The 21,183-nt window shown below is 42.5% G+C and overlaps 1 long non-coding RNA gene across 1 annotated transcript; it reads left to right on the forward strand.

The window, feature by feature from the left end:
• The first annotated feature begins 19,554 nt into the window (after positions 1 to 19,554).
• LOC137352478 (uncharacterized) lies at positions 19,555 to 20,975 on the forward strand. The gene is made up of 3 exons (XR_010969722.1): positions 19,555 to 19,751; positions 20,026 to 20,152; positions 20,501 to 20,975. It is a non-coding gene; the product is annotated as an uncharacterized lncRNA (long non-coding RNA).
• Positions 20,976 to 21,183: the final 208 nt, after the last annotated feature.

Raw genomic sequence — 21,183 nt, forward strand, 5'->3', positions numbered from 1 at the left:
ATTGTAAATGAAGCCCAAGGTATCTGTCATCCTATTCAAGGCAGCGGACATGCTGGCATCCGAAGTCCGCACAGCTGTGATCATGGCCTGCATGCTCTGGTTTGATAGCCATGATTGAAGTTCCATGGAAACGGCCACAATGTAACAACATTGCCACACAGCATAATCACAGTTACCATTTTTTACTTGTTGCCGAAATCAAGTCAACATGATATAATTCTGTCATCAGGCAGCTATGAAGTCCCAGTTTCTTCATCTCCGATGGTCAGCTGCACAATCTGTGGAGGCCCACCTCCAGTACTCTCCCTCTCCTTTACATTCTGTGCTCTCTTCTCCTGCAACGGGGAAAAGAACAGACCTATGAATGACAATAAGGGTATGTGTTCACCTGATCGATGCAATGAATTCAGTTTGTTTAACAATCAGGCAGATGCATCACATTGCCTAAAGATTGGGGTGAGTGTCAGTGGTGGATGGATAAATGGGGATGAGGAGAGATATACAGAAAGCTAACAATGGGTGTGAGGAGTGATGTGAGGAGTAGGCTTGACAAGACAGAGGGTGGAGGCTATGGACAGGATGTAAGTGAATTTGCAACAGTATTCACCTTTCCTGGCCTAATTAGGTAATTAAAGTACTTCCTGTGGTGCAGAAATCAACAAGTGCATGGGAAAGGCTTCCACTGCTATGTCCAGACTGGCCAAGAGAGTGTGGGAAAATGGCGCACTGACACGGAACACAAAAGTCCGAGTGTATCAAGCCTGTGTCCTCAGTACCTTGCTCTATGGCAGCGAGGCCTGGACAACGTATGTCAGCCAAGAGCGACGTCTCAATTCATTCCATCTTCGCTGCCTCCGAAGAATACTTGGTATCAGGTGTCAGGACCATATCTCCAACACAGAAGTCCTCGAGGCGGCCAACATCCCCAGCATATACACACTACTCAGTCAGCGGTGCTTGAGATGGCTTGGCCATGTGAGCCGCATGGAAGATGGCAGGATCCCCAAAGACACATTGTACAGCGAGCTCGCCACTGGTATCAGACCCACCGGCCATCCATGTCTCCGCTTCAAAGACGTCTGCAAACGTGACATGAAGTCCTGTGACATTGATCACAAGTCATGGGAGTCAGTTGCCAGCGTTCACCAGAGCTGGCGGGCAGTCATAAAGGCGGGGCTAAAGTGTGGCGAGTCGAAGAGACTTAGCAGTTGGCAGGAAAAAAGACAAAAGCGCAAGGGGAGAGCCAACAGCCCCGACAAACAATTTTTTCTGCAGCACCTGTGGAAGAGCCTGTCACTCTAGAATTGGCCTTTATAGCCACTCCAGGCGCTGCTCCACACACCACTGACCACCTCCAGGCGCTTACCCATTGTCTCTCGAGATAAGGAGGCCAAAGAAGAAGAAGAAAGTACTTCCTGTGGTGCATCGAGGAATAGGCCACAATGCTCCTGCTGCTGATCTCCTAAGCCACCTCCAGCCATGCCCTCTTAGCAACAGCAGCAGGTTTCTCCCTTCCATTGTAGGGAAGATGATCTCCTTCCAGCTTTTCATTGACTCCAGCAATACATAGGCCCGGATTTGATTCTGGGTACTTCCTGTGACCGTGTGGGTTTCCTCCGGGTGCTCCGGTTTCCTCCCACAGCCAAAGACTTGCAAGTTGATAGGTAAATTGGCCATTATAAATTGCCCCTAGTATAGGTAGGTGATAGGGGAATTGAGGGAAGGTGGGGATGTGAGAGGGGAATGGGATTAATGTAGGATGAGTATAAATGGGTAGTTGATGGTCAGCACAGACTTGGTGGGCCGAAGGGCTGTATCTCTAAAAAAATAAAAAATATGTCATTAAACAAGGGCCCAGCCTTTGATTGTCTTGATTCCATCTTTCAGCTTCACTGTTTCCTTACACAAACTTCTAACTCCTACAAATGCCATCTTTGAACTGACCCTTTAAATGGTCGAGTTGAAATTGCATCATGCAAGGTATCACCACACCTGTTATAATTAAGGTGCCACGTGAAAGTTAGAAAATCTGACCCACCAACAACTCTTCCTGGTTTTGCACCCACTATCGCACACCCCTCCATCCCCCACTCATAACCCGTCTCTGGGTTATCAGGCCCAATGTGAATTATCTATTTTTATGGTATCTTTTCAGATTAATGGTAGTTACTATCACTACAAAATCTCTTAGTCATGCTGTGGAAAGTCCAGTTTTTGATTTATTGTTTTGTTTGAGTGAGAAAAACAGAGGACAGTAAACAATACAGTAATCAGGTCCTTAGATGCTGCAAATAGAATCATTTTTATTGCTAAACCATGACTTACGTCACAAGGAGATTTGAATAGAGATTAATTATGTACATTAGTTAATAATTTAATAATCTAAACACTTGTGAAATGTAAAGGCCCAGAATTTGCAAGGAATGTATTGGCGAGTTTATTGTACATTCTGTTATTAATCTCAATCATTCAGCAATCTGTGGTGAGGAAGAGATATACCACAAGTTGCAAATCCCCGCAAGTGGCTTGACAATTTGCACCACTCTGCCATGAGCTTCATGAAAACAGGAGCAGGTAAGGACAGCAGATTTCCTTCCCTAAAGTATATTAGTGAACCAGATGGGTTTTTACAACAATCGACAATGGTTTCATGGCCATCATTAGACTAGCTTTTTTTTTATTCCAGATTTATTAATTGAACTCAATTTCCACCTTCTACTGTGATGGGATTCAAACCCATGTCCCCAGAGTAAAATCATGGGTTTCTAGTCCACTGACAATACCACTACACCACCACCTAATGTGAAACAATATAAGATTAATAAGAGATCTCGTAGTTAAGGATCCTTTAGGGGGAAGCGATCATAACATGGTAGAATTTTAAATTCAGTTTGAGAGTAAGCAACTCAAGTCTCAAACAAGTGTCTTTGACTAAAACAAGGGTGATTACAGAGGTATGAAGAAAGAATTGTCTAAAGCAGGCTGGGAAAATAGACTGCAGGGAAAGTCAGTAGAGGAGCAATGGCAGACTTTTAAGCAGATATTTCATAACACTCAGCAAATATCTATTCCGATCAGAAGGAAGGACTCGATGAGAACGATGAACCTCCCGTGGATAACAAAGGAAGTTAAGGAGAGTATCAAATCAAAAATGAAGGCGTACAAATTGACAAAAGCTAGTGGTAGGGGCCAGAGGATTGGGAATTTTTTAGAAACCAGCAGCAGATGGCTAAAAAACTAATACAGAGGGAGAAAATTGATCATGAAAGTAAATTGGCAAGAAATATAAAATCAAACAGTAAGAGTTTCTCTGGGTATATAAAAAGAAAGAGCGTAGCTAAAGTAAGTGTGGGGCCCTTGGAGGATGAGGATGGGAATTAATAGCAGGGAACAGAGAAATGGCAGATAATTTAAACCAATATTTTGTATCAGTCTTCACGGTGGAGGCCACTATAAACATCCCAACAATAATAGATGAGCAAGGTGTAAATGGGAGGGAGGAACTTGTAACAAGCTCTATCACGAGGGAAAAGGTGCTTGACAAACTGATGGGATGAAAGCCAGACATGTCGCCAGGACCTGATGGCCTGCATCCAAGGGTTTTAAAAGAAGTGGCTGCAGAGATAGTGGAGGCATTGGTCATAATATACCAAAACTCACTGGATTCTGGTAGGGTACCAGCAGATTGGAAAACCGTTAATGTGACGCCCTTATTCAAGAAAGGAGGGAGACAGAAAGCAGGAAACTATAGACCAGTTAGCTTAACATCAGTCATTGGGAAAATGCTAGAGTCCATTATTAAGGAAGAAATAGCAGGACATTTAGAATGTAATCAATCAGAGTCAACATGGTTTTATGAAAGGGAAATCATGTTTGCCAAATTTATTAGAGTTTTTTGAGGATATAACAAGCAGAGTGGATAAAGGGGAACTGGTAGATGTAGTGTGGTTGGATTTTCAGAAGGCGTTTGATGAGGCGTCACATAAAAGGTTATTGCACAAAATAAGAGCTCAGGGTATTGGGGGTAATGTGTTGGCATGGATTGAGGATTGGCTAACGCACAGAAGGCAGAAAGTCGGGATCAATGGGTCTTTTTCAGGTTGGAAAGCCGTAACTAGTGGGGTGTCACAAGGATCGATACTAGGGCCTCAACTTGGAGGAAGGGACAGAGTGTAATGTATCCAAATTTGCTGACTATACAAAAACAGGTGGGAAGGCATGTTGTGATGAGGACACAAAGAATCTGCAAAGGGATATGGATAGGTTAAGTGAGTGTGCGAAAATTTGGCAGATGGGGTTCGATGTGGGAAAGTGTGAGGTCATCCACTTTGACAGGAAGAATAAAAAGACAGATTATTATTTAGATGGAGAAAGACCACAAAATACTGCAGTACAGAGGGATCTGGGTGTTCTTGTACATGAAACACAAAAAGTTAGCATGCAGGTGCAGCAAGTAATTAGGAAGGCAAATGGAATTTTGGCCTTTATTGCTAGGGGGTTAGAGTTTAAAAATAGGGAAGTCTTGTTACAACTGTACAGGGTGTTGGTGAGGCCACATCTGGAGTACAGCATACAATTTTAGTTCCTGTATTTAAGAAAGGATATACTAGCATTGGAGGCAGTTCAGAAAAGGTTCACGAGGCTGATTCCTGGGATGAAGGGGTTGTCTAATCAAGAACAGGTTAGGCCTTTATTCATTGAAGTTTAGAAAAATGAAAGGTGATCTGATTGAAACATATAAGATTCTTGGGGGCGCTTGACAGGGTAGATTTTGAGAAGATGTTTCCACCAGAGGGGGAATCTCAAACTAGGGGACATAATTACAGAATAAGGGGACACTCATTTAAAACTGAGATGCAAAGAAATTTCTTCTCTCAGAGGGTAGTGAATGTCTGGAATTCTCTACCCGAGAGAGTTGTGGAGGCTAGATCACTGAAAGTATTTAAAGAAGAGGTAGATAGATTTTTGAAATCTCGGGGAGTCGAGGGGTATGTGAAGCAGGCCCGAAAGAGGAGTTGAGGCCTGGGACAGATCAGCCATGATCTTATTTAATGGTGGGACAGGCCTGAGGGGCTGAATGGCCTAATCCTGCTCCTATTTCTTATGTTCTTTTGTAACCTCCCTGTAAGTTTCAAGAAATTGCTGCATTTGTGAAGTAAATACCAATTAAACTTACCACAAAAATTTAGGTCTGGTAGTTAACAATGTAATGATCCCTTTAATGACACGGCCACTGCAATGCCACTCAACCTATTCAGCCCCTGATTGCCCTTGAGAAGGTGGTGGTGAGCTGTGTAGGTACTCCCACAGTGCTGCTAGGGAGGGAGTTCCAGGATTTTGACTCAGCAGCAGTGAAGGAACGGTGATATAGATCCAAGTCAGGATGGTGTGTGGCTTAGAGGGGAACTTGCCACAAGAGGGATGGTGTTCCCAAGCATCTGCTGCCCTTATCCTTCTAGGTGGTAGAGATTGCATGTTTGGAAGGTGCTGTCAAAGGAACCTTGGCGAGTTGTTGCAGTGCATCTTTTAGATGATACACACTGCTGCTACTATGCGCTGATGGTGGAGGGAGTGAAGGTTTAAAGTGGTGGATGGGGTGCTGATCAAGCAGGCTGCTTTGTCTTGCATGATGTCAAGTGTTTTGACTGTTCTTGGTGCTGTACTCATCCAGGCAAGTGGAGAGTATTCCGTCACACTCCTGACTTGTACCTTGTAGATGATGGACAGGCTTTGGGGAGTCAGGAAGTGAGTTACTCACCACACAATTCCTAGCCTCTGACCTCCTTTTGTAGCCACAGTATTTATATGGCTGGTCCAGTTAAGTTTCTGGTCAATGGTTACCCCCCAGGATGTTGACGGTGAGAGATTTGGTGATGGTAATGCCATTGACTGTCAAGGGGAGATGTTTAGATGCTCTGCTGTTGGAGATGGTCATTTCCTTGCACTTGTATGGAAAATTGTTTGGTTTTTTAAATCTTAAATTTTTAAAAAAATGTCTTACTTCTTTTCTCTTTTTTCTCTCTTTTAATCGACTCTTTCTTCTCCTCTCTACATTTCTCCTTCTGTACCTAATTTTACTCCAATTCACCCTCCTTCTCCATCATTCCTCTGTTTCTCTCTCAATCCTTAAATCACATTGATTAATTGGTTAGGGGATAGACTGTTGATCTCAACATTCACCAAGGTCCCAGATACCTTGTAGTCCTGTTATCAGCTCTAATTCCAGATTTTTTGCGAGCTGAAATGTAAGAGAAAAATTCTAACTAATGAGACACACTGCGAGATGCCCCATGCCAGCAAATTTGGGCTGATAAAACAGTCTAGAATTTCAAAGCCTCACTAAGCATATCTCATTTTTTTTTATCAGATGATCCACTTCTGTTCACTTCTACTCGAACAGGAAGCAGTTGAACTACATTTTAAGCAGTGTTTGTAATTGTGGAATTCCAGCTATGCCATATTTCCACTCAAATCAGTCCCAAATCAACTGACAGAGGTTTTTCAGCTTTAGTTGTTTATCTTGGCTGAACTTCAGATAGAAAAGTTCAAAAGGTTACCAAGTCAATCTTCAAACTCCATCCATATTCATTGCAGCAAAACAGATATTAGGAAAAGTTTGAAAAAAAAATCAACGTACTCTCGAGAAAATTATAACAGCCACATGCTGGATTAATGTTAAATGATAAGATAGCTGCCCTTTTTGAAGTTTTAGACATACAATGTTGCTGGCTTGGGCTATTTTACTTATGCTAATTTGAAATTCGATCACCTATCGTACTAATAATTATTTCAATTTGCACTATGCACTGTATATGTCGACTCAAATGTGTTTCTATAAACATATTATATCAAATAATTGTGTGTTCTCCAAAATAGAAAAAAAGCACTAAGGAACAGCAAAGGATATATAATTGCAAAGTGTGAAATGAGCATTTGTCCTGTCAAAATCTTAACCCCATAATACAGTAATTTTGTATGACAGAGGTTTGCTTCCATCACAGTCCACTTATAGAAACTGTCATTAAGCTATTTTGAATAAGGAAATAGTGTTTAAAAAGGGAAAACTGTAATAATATTGACTTGATGCAAATTGCCTTTCTCCCAGAATAAAGCATACTAAAACAAATCTGATTAAATGTATTGCAAAAACAAAATGCTGGAAATGCACAATAAGCCAATCAACATTTAAAAACATGTGAAGTTAACATTTCAGATTTTGATAAAGTTACAATAAGATCAATCATATTTTTTCTTTTCAAATATTGATTGACCTGAAGTGAATTTCTAGGATTTTCTGTAATTATCAATTGCTTCCAGTATGATGCCTCCAGCTGCTCTGTATTGCGACATGTACCCTTTATATTGAAAAATAATCTATGCTTTTTGTGTTGCACTAAACTACATAAAATTACATAGAATATTGTCATGCCCAGTAAAGATGTATCATATTCCTACTTTTAAGATACGAACTTTATTCAATGTGGAATCTTAGAAATTGACTTTTCCTTTAAAAAATGGACAATCTGCAGCAAGATAGCTACCGAAGGTCAGCTGACTTGGCCGGTATATTCAAGCTAATTCACTGTCTCAAAGTGGCAACAGGATACATTCCAGAATAAGAGGTGTCAATTATACCCATCCTAAAAACACCAAGAGACATTCCTGAACTGAATGGGTTCTTTTGAAACAAAGAAGGTGTGAAGTAGCCACATCAGAACAGGATTATATCCATCCAGGCAACAATGGATGGCCATGGATTCCACACCCTGGTCCATTGTGTGGTCACACCATAGGCAAGGGCCATGTGTCAACTAACAAAGACTCTAATTTGATGGATTTTGACCATAAAAGGCAACCCTCTGGAGAGAAAGCGAGAGAGAGAGATCACAACAACCTCACAGAAGGAGTCTAGCCAAGGGCTGTGGAAAGATCCAGCCTCACAAGAAGAAGCCCTGCTGCTGATTCTACACTTCATGCTGATGCAGCAGAAAACCGAAAGTGACCACCACTTCCTGTCTGAAATCTTAACCACCAGAAATCTACAACACCTCAACAAATTCAAGACTACAAGACAATCCAGGCCTGCACCTTTAAAGGAGACTGTTCTACTTAGAAGATTCAACAGGTTTAACTTAAACCACGAACACCTACCACACCTTGAACTCTTAGCCTTTGCTTTCTATCTATCTTCTCTTGAGACTGCATGTAAGAGCAAATGCGTGTGTGAGTGGTGTTGTAAACATTTAGGGGAATGAATATTGTTCAATAAAATAGTTAATCTTCTATTTTAAACCTACAAGAAAACCTGTCACTGTCTGCTTATTTGGCAAGCAAAACACTCAGGAGCTAACTCATCATTTTAAACAAAACACAATTACAGTCAGTTGGGAGGTCAACAGTGGGAACCACCCACCTCCCTTACCACCTGCCCGTAACAATATATGGAAGAGAAACAGCCATTCAGCCCAACCAGTTATTTGCCAATGTTTATGCATCACTCAAGCCTCGTCCCATTCTTCCTTATCTAACTCTATCAACATAAACCTCTATTCCCTTCGCCCTCATATGCTTATCCTGCTCCTCCTTAAATGCATCTAAACCATTCGCCCCAACTACTCTCTGTGGTAGTGAGTTCCACATTTTCATCATTCACTTGTGAAAGAAGTTTCTCCTGAATTCCCTATTTGAATTTTTGGTGACCATCTGATATTGCTAGGCTTTAGTCTTGCTCTTCCCCACAAGTGGAAACATATCCTTTGTATCAACTCTATCATAACCTTTCATAATTTTAAAGACCTTTATTAGGTTACCCCTCTGCCTTCTCTTTTTAAGAGAGAAGAGACCCACCTGTTCATCCTTTCTTGATTAGTATAACCTTGCCGTTCTGGCAGCACCCTTATAGATTTTTTTTTGCACCCTCTTCAGTGTTTCAATATCCTTTTTACAATATGGTGACCAGAACAGCACACAGTGTGATCTAAACAAGGTTTGATACAAGTTTAGCAGCATTTCACTGCTTTTCAATTCTATCCCTCCATAAATATTCCCTAGTGCTTGGTTTGCTTTGGTTATCGCCTTATTTACCTGTGTCACAACTTTTAATGATTTGCGTATTTGTACTGCCAGATTCCTTTGCTCCTCTACCCCATTTAGATTTTTATTTTCCAAGTAATATGTGACCTCCTTATTTTTCTTACCAAAATGTAATACCCCACCCTTAGCTATGTTGAAATTCAGTTGCCAATTATATGCCTATTTTGCAAGTTTATTAATGCCTACTTGTAATTTGTTGTAGTCCTCCACAGTGACAAACTTAGAAATTGTGTTTTTGATTCCAAAGTCTAAATCATTACTACAAATTGTGATCAACAGTAGTCCCAGCACTGATCCTTGTGCGACCCCACTGCCACTCTGAATAGCTGCACTTTATTCCTACTCTTTTTTCTGCCAGCCTGTTATCTATTCTGCTACCTGTCCTTTGACTCCGCATGCTCTGACCGTATTCATTCGTCTATTGTGTAGTGCCTTATTGGCTGCCCTTTGGAAATCTATTTATATTACATTTACTGCATTAACCTTGTCTACTCTGTTATCTCTTCAAAGAATTCAATGAGGTTGGTCAAGCAAGATTTCCATTTTGAAATCCCTGTTGACTGTTTATTATATTTTTGGTTTCAAGATGTTTTTCTATTTCCTCCTTTAGGAGCAATTCCATTATTTTATGACAATTGATGTGAAGCTGATTGGTCTATAGTTCTCTGGATATGTTCTATCTGCCTTCTTAAACATAGCTATAACATTAGCTTTCTGCCAGTCCTCTGGCACTGCACCTTTGTCTAACCAATTATTTAATATGTGTTTTAGTGCCTCCACAATCTTTTCTGGAGATTCTTTTAGAATGCGTAGATGCAATCTATCTGGACCAGGGGTTTTATCCTCTTATGCCTTTATTCATTCATTATCTCTCATTAGAGTTTAGAATATACTTTTCATGGGCTCTGTTAAACAATATTTAATTCTTTCCCATTGCTGTTCTATACCACTGCTCGCTAATATTGTCCATTTTTTCCCGCCAGGTTCTATTCTCAGCCCCACGAAATCAGCTTTTCTCCATTCTATCACCTTGGTCTTTGTCCTGTTTATGCCTTTCTCAAATATTATCCTGATATGTAATATAGTATGGTCACTATTGCCGAGATATTCCTCCACTTTTATTTCTCTTATCTGCTCTGCTCATTCCCCATTACCAGATTCAGTAGTGAATTCTCCCTTGTTAGCTTCTAACATACTGGGTTAGAAAGGAGTCCTGTACACATAATTGGCACTCCATTCCTTAATTCCCTTTACCTAATTCGTCTGGCCAATTTATTTCCATGATTATTCTATGTTTTTTACTCATTTCCCTAATTTGTTTGTTGGCGAGAGGGAGCAGGGAAAACCGGTCCGATTAATGCGAGAATGGTGGTAAAGGGTTTAAGGTCAAAGGGAATAAAGTTCAGGGGGGAAAGGTTGTGAGTGAAAACTCACTTTTTTGGGGGTGGATAGGACAGAAAATCAATGGATTATTCTTTGGGGATTGGGACAGAGAATTGAAAATGTGAATAAATGCATGACCGCATTTTTAAGCATTCTGTCACTTTAAAACTTTTAATGAGACCGAAGGAACTGAAGCCCTTCAAAAATGGTACAGGCGCCTGCGTGGTGGGGCCGGACGCCATTGCTGGGGACGGAATGGCTGCCCCCTCTATGTCAGCAGAATAAGCCCCTGCGCAAAATATTGTGGGGGCTCAACAACGGCGCATCCGTGCCTGAAGGCCGCCGGCTTCAAAACACGCTGCCGCGATGTGCAGCACGTTAATAAAATTCAGCCCTATGAGTGTGATTGATCCTTTCTTATCATTTATCTTAACCCATGTGGATCATATTTCTGTCTTACTGAGAGTTGAATTACTTTTGGCTATTGCCATTATATCTCCATCTCCATTTTCCCACTCTAACTTTCCAAATATGTGATACCCTGCAAAGCTTAATTCCCAGTCCTGGGCTTGGATTTTCTTTGAATTGGCAAAGAGGGGAAGGCGGGTCCGAAAGTTGGTGGCATTGGCGCTCCTGCTCCAATCCCTGATCTTGCCGGAATCCCATGCCGGCAGGCAGGGTGTGGGGGTACGGTGCTGGCTGACCATTCACACCCAGAGATAGGGACTGAGGTGGCAGCCTCGTCACTAGCTGATACATCGGATGTGCTTGCACCATCTTTAAAGAGCCACCAGCACCGGAATGCTGCTTCAGGCCTCCTTATCTACCTGATTCAGACCTGCCTCAGACCTTGGCTCCACAACAAATCCCAGGCACATGAACTCCCCTTCCTCAATGCAAATCACTCTGACCATCTTGCACCAGCCTTCCTGTGAAGGCAAATTGCCTGACCCCACAACTGCCAAATGCAACAATGACCTCAGCTTCCACTCCATTGTTTCCCTTAAATACCTAAGAGCTATAGTGATAGGGGATTCTATCGTAAGGGGTGCAGATAGACATTTCTGTGGCCACAAACATGACTCCAGGATGGTACGTTGCCTCCCTGGTGCTAGGGTCAAGGATGTGAAGGAGCGGCTGCACAACATTCTGAAGGGGGAGGGTGAGCAGCCAGAGGTTGTGGTACACATTGGTACCAACGACATAGGTAGAAAAAGGGATGAGGTCCTGCAACAAGAATTTAGGGAGCTAGGTAGCAGATTAAAAAGGAGGACCACTAAGGTTGTAATCTCTGGATTACTCGCGGTGCCGTGTCCTAGTGAGTTTAGAAATAGGAGGATAGAGCAGATGAATGCGTGGCTGAGGAGATGGTGCAGGAGGGAGAGCTTTAGTTTCCTGGTTCACTGGGTCTGTTTCTGGCAAAGGTGGGGCCTGTACAAGTTGGACAGGTTCCATCTGAACCGGAATGGGACAAGCATCCTTGCTGGGAGGTTTGCTAGTGCTGTTCGGGGGGTTTTAAACTAATTTGGCAGGGGGATGGGATACAGAGTGGAGGTACAGTAGAGGGTAATATAGAACAGAAAGTGAGTCTGTCTGGAAGGCAGAGCAAATATAGACCTGGTAAGGTACAAGTGAAAAATGCAAGGCTGGACTGCATCTATTTCAATGCAAGGAGTCTTACTAGTAAGGCAGATGAATTGAGGGCATTGATTAGCACATGGGACTATGATATTATTGCTATCACCAAGACCTGGTTGAGGGAGGGACAGGACCGGCAGCTCAATATTCCAGGGTTATAGAATTTTCAGGGGGGATGGGGGAGGGGATAAAAGAGGAGATGGCATTGCACTGTTGATCAAGGAGTCAATTACTGCAGTAAGGAGGGATGATATCTTAGAAGGTTCCTCAAATTAGGCCATTTGGGTAGAAGTTAAAACAAAAAGGGGGCAATCACTTAGCTAGGCATATACTACAGGCCTCCAAACGGTCAGGAAGAGATAGAGGAGCAGATAGGTAGGCAAATCTCAGAGAGGTGTAAAAATAATAGGGTAATAATAGTAGGGGATTTCAACTTCCCCAATATTACCTGGGATAGTCTCAGTGCAAAAGGCTTAAAGGGGGCGGAATTCTTAAAATGCATACAGGAGAGCTTTTTGAGCCTGTACGTAGAGAGTCCTACAAGAGAAGGGGCAGTACTGGACCTAATCCTAGGGAATGAAGCCGGACAAGTGGTAGAAGTGTCAGTGGCGGAGCATTTCGGGGATAGTGACCATAACTCTGTAAGATTTAAGATAGTTATGGAAAAGGACAAAGATGGACCAGAAATAAAGGTACTGAATTGGGGGAAGCCGATTTCAATATGATAAAACAGCATCTGGCCAAAGCGGACTGGGACAGCTAGTTGTAGGAAAGTCTACATCACATCAGTGGAAGTCATTCAAAGAGGAAATTGTGAAAGTTCAGAGCCAACAGGTACCCATTAAGGTGAAGGGTAGGACCAACAGGCCTAGGGAACCCTGGATGTCAAGGGATATAGAGGATTGGATCAAGAAAGAAAAGGAGTCTTACGCAGATCCCAAGCGCTGAAAACAGCGGAGGCCCCAGAGGAGTATAGAAAGTGTAGGGTGGCACTTAGAAAAGTAATTAGGAGAGCGAAGAGGGGACATAAAAAAACACTGGCGAGCAAGATAAAGGAAAATCCTAAGGCGTTTTATAAGTATATTATGGGTAAGAGGATAACCAAGGAAAGAGTATGGCCCATTAGGGACCAACACGGCAATCTTTGTGTGGAGCCAAAAGACAGAGGTTTTAAATGATTACTTTTCATCAGTGTTCACTATGGAGAAGGATGATGTAGGTGTCGAGATCAGGGAGGGGGATTGTGATATACTTGAACATATTAGCATTGAAAGGGAGGAAGTATTAACTGTTTTAGCGGACAAAAGTGGTTAAATCCCCAGGCCCAGATGAGATGTATCCCAGGCTGTTATGTGAGGCAAGGGAGGAGATAGCAGAGGCTCTGACACAAATTTTCAGATCCTCTCTGGCCACAGGAGAGGTGCCAGAGGACTGGAGGACAGCGAATGTGGTACCATTATTCAAGAAGGGTAGCAGGGATAAACCAGGCCAGTGAGTCTAACATCAGTGGTAGGGAAATTATTGGAAAACATTCTGAAGGACAGGATTAATCTCCACTTGGAGAGGCAGGGATTAATCAAGGAGAGTCAGCATGGCTTTATCAGGGGGAGATTGTGTCTAATAAACTTGATTGAATTTTTCGAGGAGGTGACTAGATGTGTCGATGAGGGTAAAGCAGTAGATGTAGTATACATGGATTTCAACAAGGCTTATGATAAGGTCCTGCATGGGAGATTGGTTAAGAAGGTAAGAGCCCATGGGATCCAGGGCAACTTGGCAAATTGGATCGAAAATTGGCTTAGTGGCAGGAGGCAGAGGTTAATTGTCAAGGGCTGTTTTTGTGAGTGGAAGCCTGTGACCAGTGGTGTACCACAGGGATTGGTGCTGGGACCCTTGCTGTTTGTAGTGTACATTAATGATTTAGACGTGAATATAGGAGGCATGCTCAGTAAGTTTGCAGATGACATGAAAATTGGTGGTGTTGTAAATAGTGAGGAGGAAAGACTTAGATTACAGGAGATATAGATGGGCTGGTAAGATGGGCAGAGCAGTGGCAAATGGAATTTAATCCTGAGACGTGTGAGGTGATGCATTTTGGGAAGACCAATAAGGCAAGGGAATATACAATGGATGGTAGGAAGTACAGAGGGTCAGAGGGACCTTGGTGTACTTGTCCATAGATCACTGAAGGTAGCAGCACAGGTAGATAAGATGGTTAGGAAGGCATGCAGGATACGCCTTTATTAGCCGAGGCAAAGAAGATAAGAGCAGGGAGGTTATGATGGAGCTGTATAAAATGCTAGTTAGGCCACAGCTGGAGTACTGTGTGCAGTTCTGGTCACCACACTATAGGAAGGATGTGATTACACTGGAGAGGGTGCAGAGGAGATTCACCAGGATGTTGCTTGGGCTGGAGCATTTCAGCTATGAAGAGAGACTGAAAAGGCTCGGGTTGTTTTCCTTGGAGCAGAGAAGGCTGAGGGGGGACATGATTGAGGTGTACAAGATTATGAGGGGCACTGATAGGTTAGATAGGAAGAAACCTTTTCCCTTAGCGGAGTGGTCAAGAACCAGGGGGCATAGATTTAGGGTAAGGGGTAGGAGGTTTCGAGGGGATTTAAGGAAAAATTATTTCACCCAGAGGGTGGTTGGAAACTGGAACGCAGTGCCTGAAGAGGTGATGGAGGCAGGAAGCCTCATAACATTTAAGAAGTATTTAGATGAGCACTTGAAACGCCATAGCATACAAGGTACGGGCCAAGTGCAGGAATAAGGAATTAGAATAGTTGGGTGCTGGATGGCTGGTGCAGACGTGATGGGCCGAAGGGCCTGTTTCTGTGCTTTATAACTCTATGACTCGCTGGAGCTCTGATGCCCCATGGTCCCCGTGCCCTCTCTGTAAAATTTGAACGGCCGGTAAAATACCATTCAATTGGACATTTAATCACCTTAACTAGCCATCAATTGCCAGTTTTCCAGAACTGTGCGCCGTTCACACTTCACTTGGCATCCACTGCCTGTAAAATACAGGCCCACCATGATGACATCGGATCTCCATGCCGACACCACCCCACGTGATTTCATGCACCCATCTCCCCGCCAGCCTCCAAGCTATTTTTAGAACAGCAAAACAGCCTAAATCTCCAGTTCCTTCATTCATATCTTTCCTTTCCGAAAAGCATTCTTAAAATATTGCATTGTACTTATATTTTATGCTTTATTTATGCCTTGATAATCATACTGCTTATAATAAAGCCAATATTAGAATGATATATCAACAGTAAATAAAAATATGTGAATACAGCCAAATGGACAAAGAAGTTTATACAATTGTAGGGGCAGTTGTGAAAGAGTTTTTAATTATACTGTCAAATGATCTTTATAAGAATATTGTACAAAACATTCCAATAAGTCAATGTTCAGTATATTGGTTAAATTTTTTTATTATGGTCTAGCTTTATTTATTATTATACTCCAATATGCCTCTCCAAGGAATTCTCCGGATAGTCCCTGTATTAATTTATGAGAAAAATTGTGAAAATGAGGAAATCACTGCTTTCCAATGAAAACAGCTTTGTAGGGGTGATTTTAACCCTGCCCATTTGGCGGAAATATTCATAGCTGTTCTAACAAAAGATGCGTAGTTGTTTACTTGAATTATGGATTGTGTTACAGTGTTATAGTTGTTTATACGAGGAAGATTTTTAAGCACCCAACACATTTCAGATGTTGGATTTCAAACACCGTACTTCCTTACAGATGCAAAGCAGTCTTTACAAAGATAGAAAGCAAGCCAAGCTTCTGATCGTTCCTGCTGAAGGTCAGAGAAACCAAAAAATTACAGTCAGCCACCAATCGATAAAGGAACAACTAGCCTCCAATGGAGTTCTGGTCATTGGATTTGGGCTCTAACTAGTCTAAGGATCTATTTATAGTAATTAAACCTTGTGATCTTAAAGAAACATGGCTCCACCTTAGAAGCAGAATAATAGATTGTGCCGTACATGGTCCAATGCTTTTATAATGTAAGATCTGCTAGTGTTCAGATAAGATTTCAAAAATAGCTTAGAACTTTCTATGCAAAATTAGGAAGACTCAAGTTTGTTTGAGCCCTGTGTTTTGTTATTCCCTGTAATGCTGTAATTGTTCCAAGTTAAAATGGTGCTTTGTAAAACGCTAAATAACACATTTGATTTAAAGTTGTCTGATTTGAGAATAGTGGAAATAAAAATGAAGAGAGATGTTAAACGGGCTGATGATTCACTATGAATTGTTTTACATTATCGCACAAAGTTAAAATCTACCTCACAATTTCTGTAACTTTTAGCATGCAGTTCTTCAAAAATTCTCCATCAGAAAATGGTTTTGATAACCCAGCTATTTCATGGGAATCACAAAGCCCACCTAAACAGCAATATCACTTACATGGCAAACATTAGTAAACCTCGAAATGAAAACAGAAAATACTGGACACACTCGGCATGTCAGGCAGCATAGGTGGAGAAAGAAAAAGTTAATATTTCATGTGGGTGATCTTTCATCAGAACTAGATGAGGTTAGAGGTTTGACAGTTTATAAGCAGTTTAACAGCCTTTCAGCCACAACATTGAGTTCAACAACTTAGATCATAACTACTGTTCCCATTTCCTCGTATAGCAGGTGCTGGTAAAGGTTTTGCTGTTATCATTTACACACAGCTTTTGTTTCTTTGCTTGTCTCATTACTACCTACTTTGATCTTGCACCATCATCCCTTTTGTTTATATTTCACCCTGTCACAGACCTTCCCTTTTGTTCTTTCCTTCCACTATGCACACACCCCCCACCACCCCTACCACCCGCAGCCCCACTTACCCCTGGCTCTGTACTTGCTTATAAACTGTTAAATTTCTAACTTCATCCAGTTCTGATGAATGATCATCAACCTGAAACGTTAACTCTGTTTCTCTCTCCACAGAGGCTGCCTAGCCTGCTGAGTGTTTCCAACATTATATGTTTTTATTTCAGATTGCCACCATCTATCGTATTTTGCTTTTGTTTTAGTAAAATTACTTGTCATTTTAATGATTATTAATTCAGAAAATTAATCTTCATGTAACTTTCCTATGTACATATCATATTTCTCACTCTGGCTTGCTTCATAGTGTCTCCAAATGTTGTATTTATTCATCACAGCTACCTGATCAGGAATGTTGACTTTCCATTCACTTCAACAAAGAAATACAAAAATAATTTAGTGATTAAAGTGAATATTTTGGTAATTTTCCCAATTTGCACTACACGTGTGCTGGGTTGCAAACTTTAAGAGGGGGCATACAAAAATGGCAGTGAAATCTATTGGCACAGTTTAAAAAAACAATTATTTTTGGTTTTGAAAAGATCAGATTTTCTTTTATAACAAAAGCACTGATGCAGGTCGTTGCTTTTCTTAAGTGAATTAGTAGCATGGGTTCAGCTAAGGCAAAATAATTGTTTTTTAAATTAAATCATTGCATTGTTAGATTGACCATCACCATCAGTAAAGCAAATAGTTGCAGTGAAGGTATGCCAATGGATTTAGGCACAGATGCATCTGTGTCTCCAAACTTTATTCGTTTATATCATTAAAATCCCAACCAGCAGGACAGTCTCTCCCCTCCAGTCCCTTCTTTCAGCTATTCCCCTTTGTCAGACCCTTCACCATAGTCATGAAATCATAATTGTGTAGTTGCAACCATTAATCAGCATTTTTCTTTAAAACTATGAAGTACAACTGCATACTAATTATTTAATATATGATCTTTCCCTCTCCCTCATAAGCGAAAGCTACTAGTCTCCGTATTTGGTGTCATCTGCAAATTAGAAGTTGTGTTATTGATTCCAAAGTCTAAATTATTAATACAAATTTTGATCAGCCACGGTCAAGCATTGATCCTTGTGGGGGCCCCCTTCGCACCTCCTGCCATTTGGAATAGACACCCTTTATCCCTACTCTCTGCTTTCTGTTTTTCAGCCAGCTTGCTACCTATTCTGCTTCTTGTTCCCTAATTCCACATGCTCTGAGTTTATTCATTAGTCTATTGTGCAGCATCTCATCGAAGGCCTTTTGGAAATCTAAATATATTGCATCTACCACATTATTCTTGTCTACTCTATCTGTTACCTCATCAAAGAATTCAATGCGTTTTTCAAGCATAATTTCCCCTTCTGAAACCCATGTTGACTATTTATTATTATATTTTGGTTTCTAGATGTTTTCTATGTTCTCCTTTAGTAGGGATTCCACTGTTTTTCCTACTACCAATGTTAAGTTGACTGGTCTATAGTATATTAAGTAAGTGTAGTAGTGCCACTGCTATCTTTGGGGTTTGATTAGTTTATGTAATATTTCTCCTCTTTATACTTTAAATGTGGTTATATAATTTCTAATCTCATTCCAATATCATGTCCATTTGATGGGCTGAATTTTGTTGAGCTCCCAGCTCCCAACATCAGGCGGTGTGGGGTAGGGGAGGGGGGTGCGGGGGTGGGGGAAGGGGTCACATGTGCACTATGTACGGTTGGCAGGGGGGAAGTCAACTCTGCAATTTAAGTGTTTTTTTGGGGGGGGGAATGGAGTGACCATTTATTTGCAGTGTATTGGGGGACAGCAGGTAAATATTTTTTTCAGTGCAGTGGTGGGGGGATACGGGGTTCAAATCTGCAGTGTTTGTGCAGGTCTGACAGCCCTTTAAAAATGGCATCAGTGCCTGCGTAGAGGCAGCTGATGCCATTCGTGGTGTCGCTGAGGCCGCCCCCGGGGGAGGGGAGGCCTGTCTTGCATATTTATATGGGCCGCTGCGCGCTAGAATGTGACAGCATGCTGGCTGCCATTTTTTCAGCAGTGGGGAAAAAAAATTCAGCCCAATGTGTCTCTTGCCTATGATTTTATCTTGACCGTATTCTGACTTTTCACTTTTTATTTTTGAACCTGTAGAGAACTTTTCTATTTGTTTTATGCTCCTTGATACTTACATTTTATAGTTCCTCTTTGTGCTCCTAATTGTTTTATTGACTTATCTCCTGGTCTTTTTGCATTCTGCCTTGTCATGCTCTCCCTCCTGCCCGTGTACTCAGTGGGCTGAATTTTAGTAGCACACCGCCAATCCCCCATGCGGACCGCCTGTCACGGAGCTGCCGCGAATAGACACGACGCACTGCAACCACCCCCCCACCCCAAATGACATGGAGGAGCTGGGATTTCCGGCGCTGGTATTGGCATCGGGTCAGCTGAGCATCAGGTGCTTGGGCCATATTTAAGGGCAGCCAGTACCAGCGGTAGTGTTTTAAAGCGTCAGAAGGAAGCTGCAGACAAAAGATAGTGAAGTTCTGTGCTGCTGATAAAGATATTCACTTTGTGCACAAGCCCAAATACAGAAGATGACAAAGGGGTTCTCCAGGGTGGCACCACAGTTCAGTGATGCCTCCCTGCTCACTCTCCTCTAGGCTGTACAGGCAAGGCGGGAGGTCCTTTTCCACAGTGATGGCAAGAAGAGGCCCTCCCGCCTGACCAAGGCAGCCTGGCTGGAGGTGGCAGAGGAGGTCAGTATCCATGGGGCCATCTGGCGAGACTGGGTACAGTGTCACAAGAGGTTGAATGATCTGCTCCACTTTGCAAAAGTAAGTGGCATTTTGTATCATGGCTCTACTGAACCTAGGTATACCCACACAGAGTGGCACACATGCCAAAGACATGGAGGTTGGGCAGGGAGGAATGACGTGACATCAATGGATGAATGTTTGAAAAAACTTACCCTTGTCTTCTGCTCAGAGCATGGCACTTACATGAGTGGCTCATTCAGTAGTGCAGACCGAGCCTTCCCAGCACCCTTCTTTTGACATGTGCCGTCTTGTTGATCTGCCATGCTTAATATCTGCCTCCTTGCTTCTCCAGGCTAAGAGGGCCCACAATGCAATGGAGGTGAGCCGCACCGGTGGAGGAGTGCCAGATGTGAGAAGGCTCACCAACGCTGAGGAGGAGGCCTTGGAGATTTCCGCAATTCATGTGGACCACTCATTCGGTGACGTAGAGCTCGGGGTCCTGGGTGAACATACAGCCATTTGATATACACAATGATGACTGTGAAATTGTTATTGTTGGAGACAATTTATTTATTTATTTTTTTATTTAGAGATACAGCACGAAACAGGCCCTTCGGCCCACCGAGTCTGTGCCGACCAAGAACCTCCCATTTATACTAACCCTACAGTAATCCCATATTCCCTACCACCTACCTACACTAGGGGAAATTTACAATGGCCAATTTACCTATCATCTGCAAGTCTTTGGCGGTGGGAGGAAACTATTATGCTGTCATAATAATTACATGTGAAACATCAAGACTGACAGTGTGCTCTTCTCATTGTAGGTCAATGCTCTGAATCGACCCAGCGACCCACGACGCCTCCCGAACCTCAGAGGAAGAGACATCCTCCGAGGAAGCAGTGTCCCATAACACTCCCACACCTTCCACTGGTGCAGATACAGTCACCTCGGTGGGAATGCGATCGGCCATAGAGGGTGGTTCACAATCTGGTGAAAGCACAGGCTGAATTTTACTAGTCAGGGATCATGGAGCAGGGGGGGTGGGCTGCAAAATTCTTCTGGGAGAGGCCTGCCATGATCCCTACACTGAGAAGGCCCCACTGTATTTTACTGGCAGCGGCAAGGCCTCAGTGCGGCCCCACCCCCCCATCCCACCGCTTGGTGACAGGGCCTTCATTTGTCCAATTATAATTATGCAAATACATGCTAATTAACTTACCTGGACTGGGCGGCCATCCCACAACAATATTCCGGCCAGTGGCCGGAAGTTCCGTGCCTTCCGATCCCTGTTTGGGGATTCATGGCGAGACACTGGTGGGGAGGGGGGAGGAGTTTAATTTTCAGGTCAGGGGGAGAATGGCGGAAACCTATTCCATTGATTCAGGGGATGGTGGGAAGGGTTGAAGGGCAGAGATCATAATATTTGGGGGTGAAAGGTCGGGACTGGCAAAAATGGTTTTTTGGTTGGGAGGAGAGGGAAATAAATTTATTGGTTGTTGATTGCGG

This window comes from Heterodontus francisci, chromosome 3 (genome assembly GCF_036365525.1).
Source record: "Heterodontus francisci isolate sHetFra1 chromosome 3, sHetFra1.hap1, whole genome shotgun sequence".
Classification (NCBI taxonomy): domain Eukaryota; kingdom Metazoa; phylum Chordata; class Chondrichthyes; order Heterodontiformes; family Heterodontidae; genus Heterodontus; species Heterodontus francisci.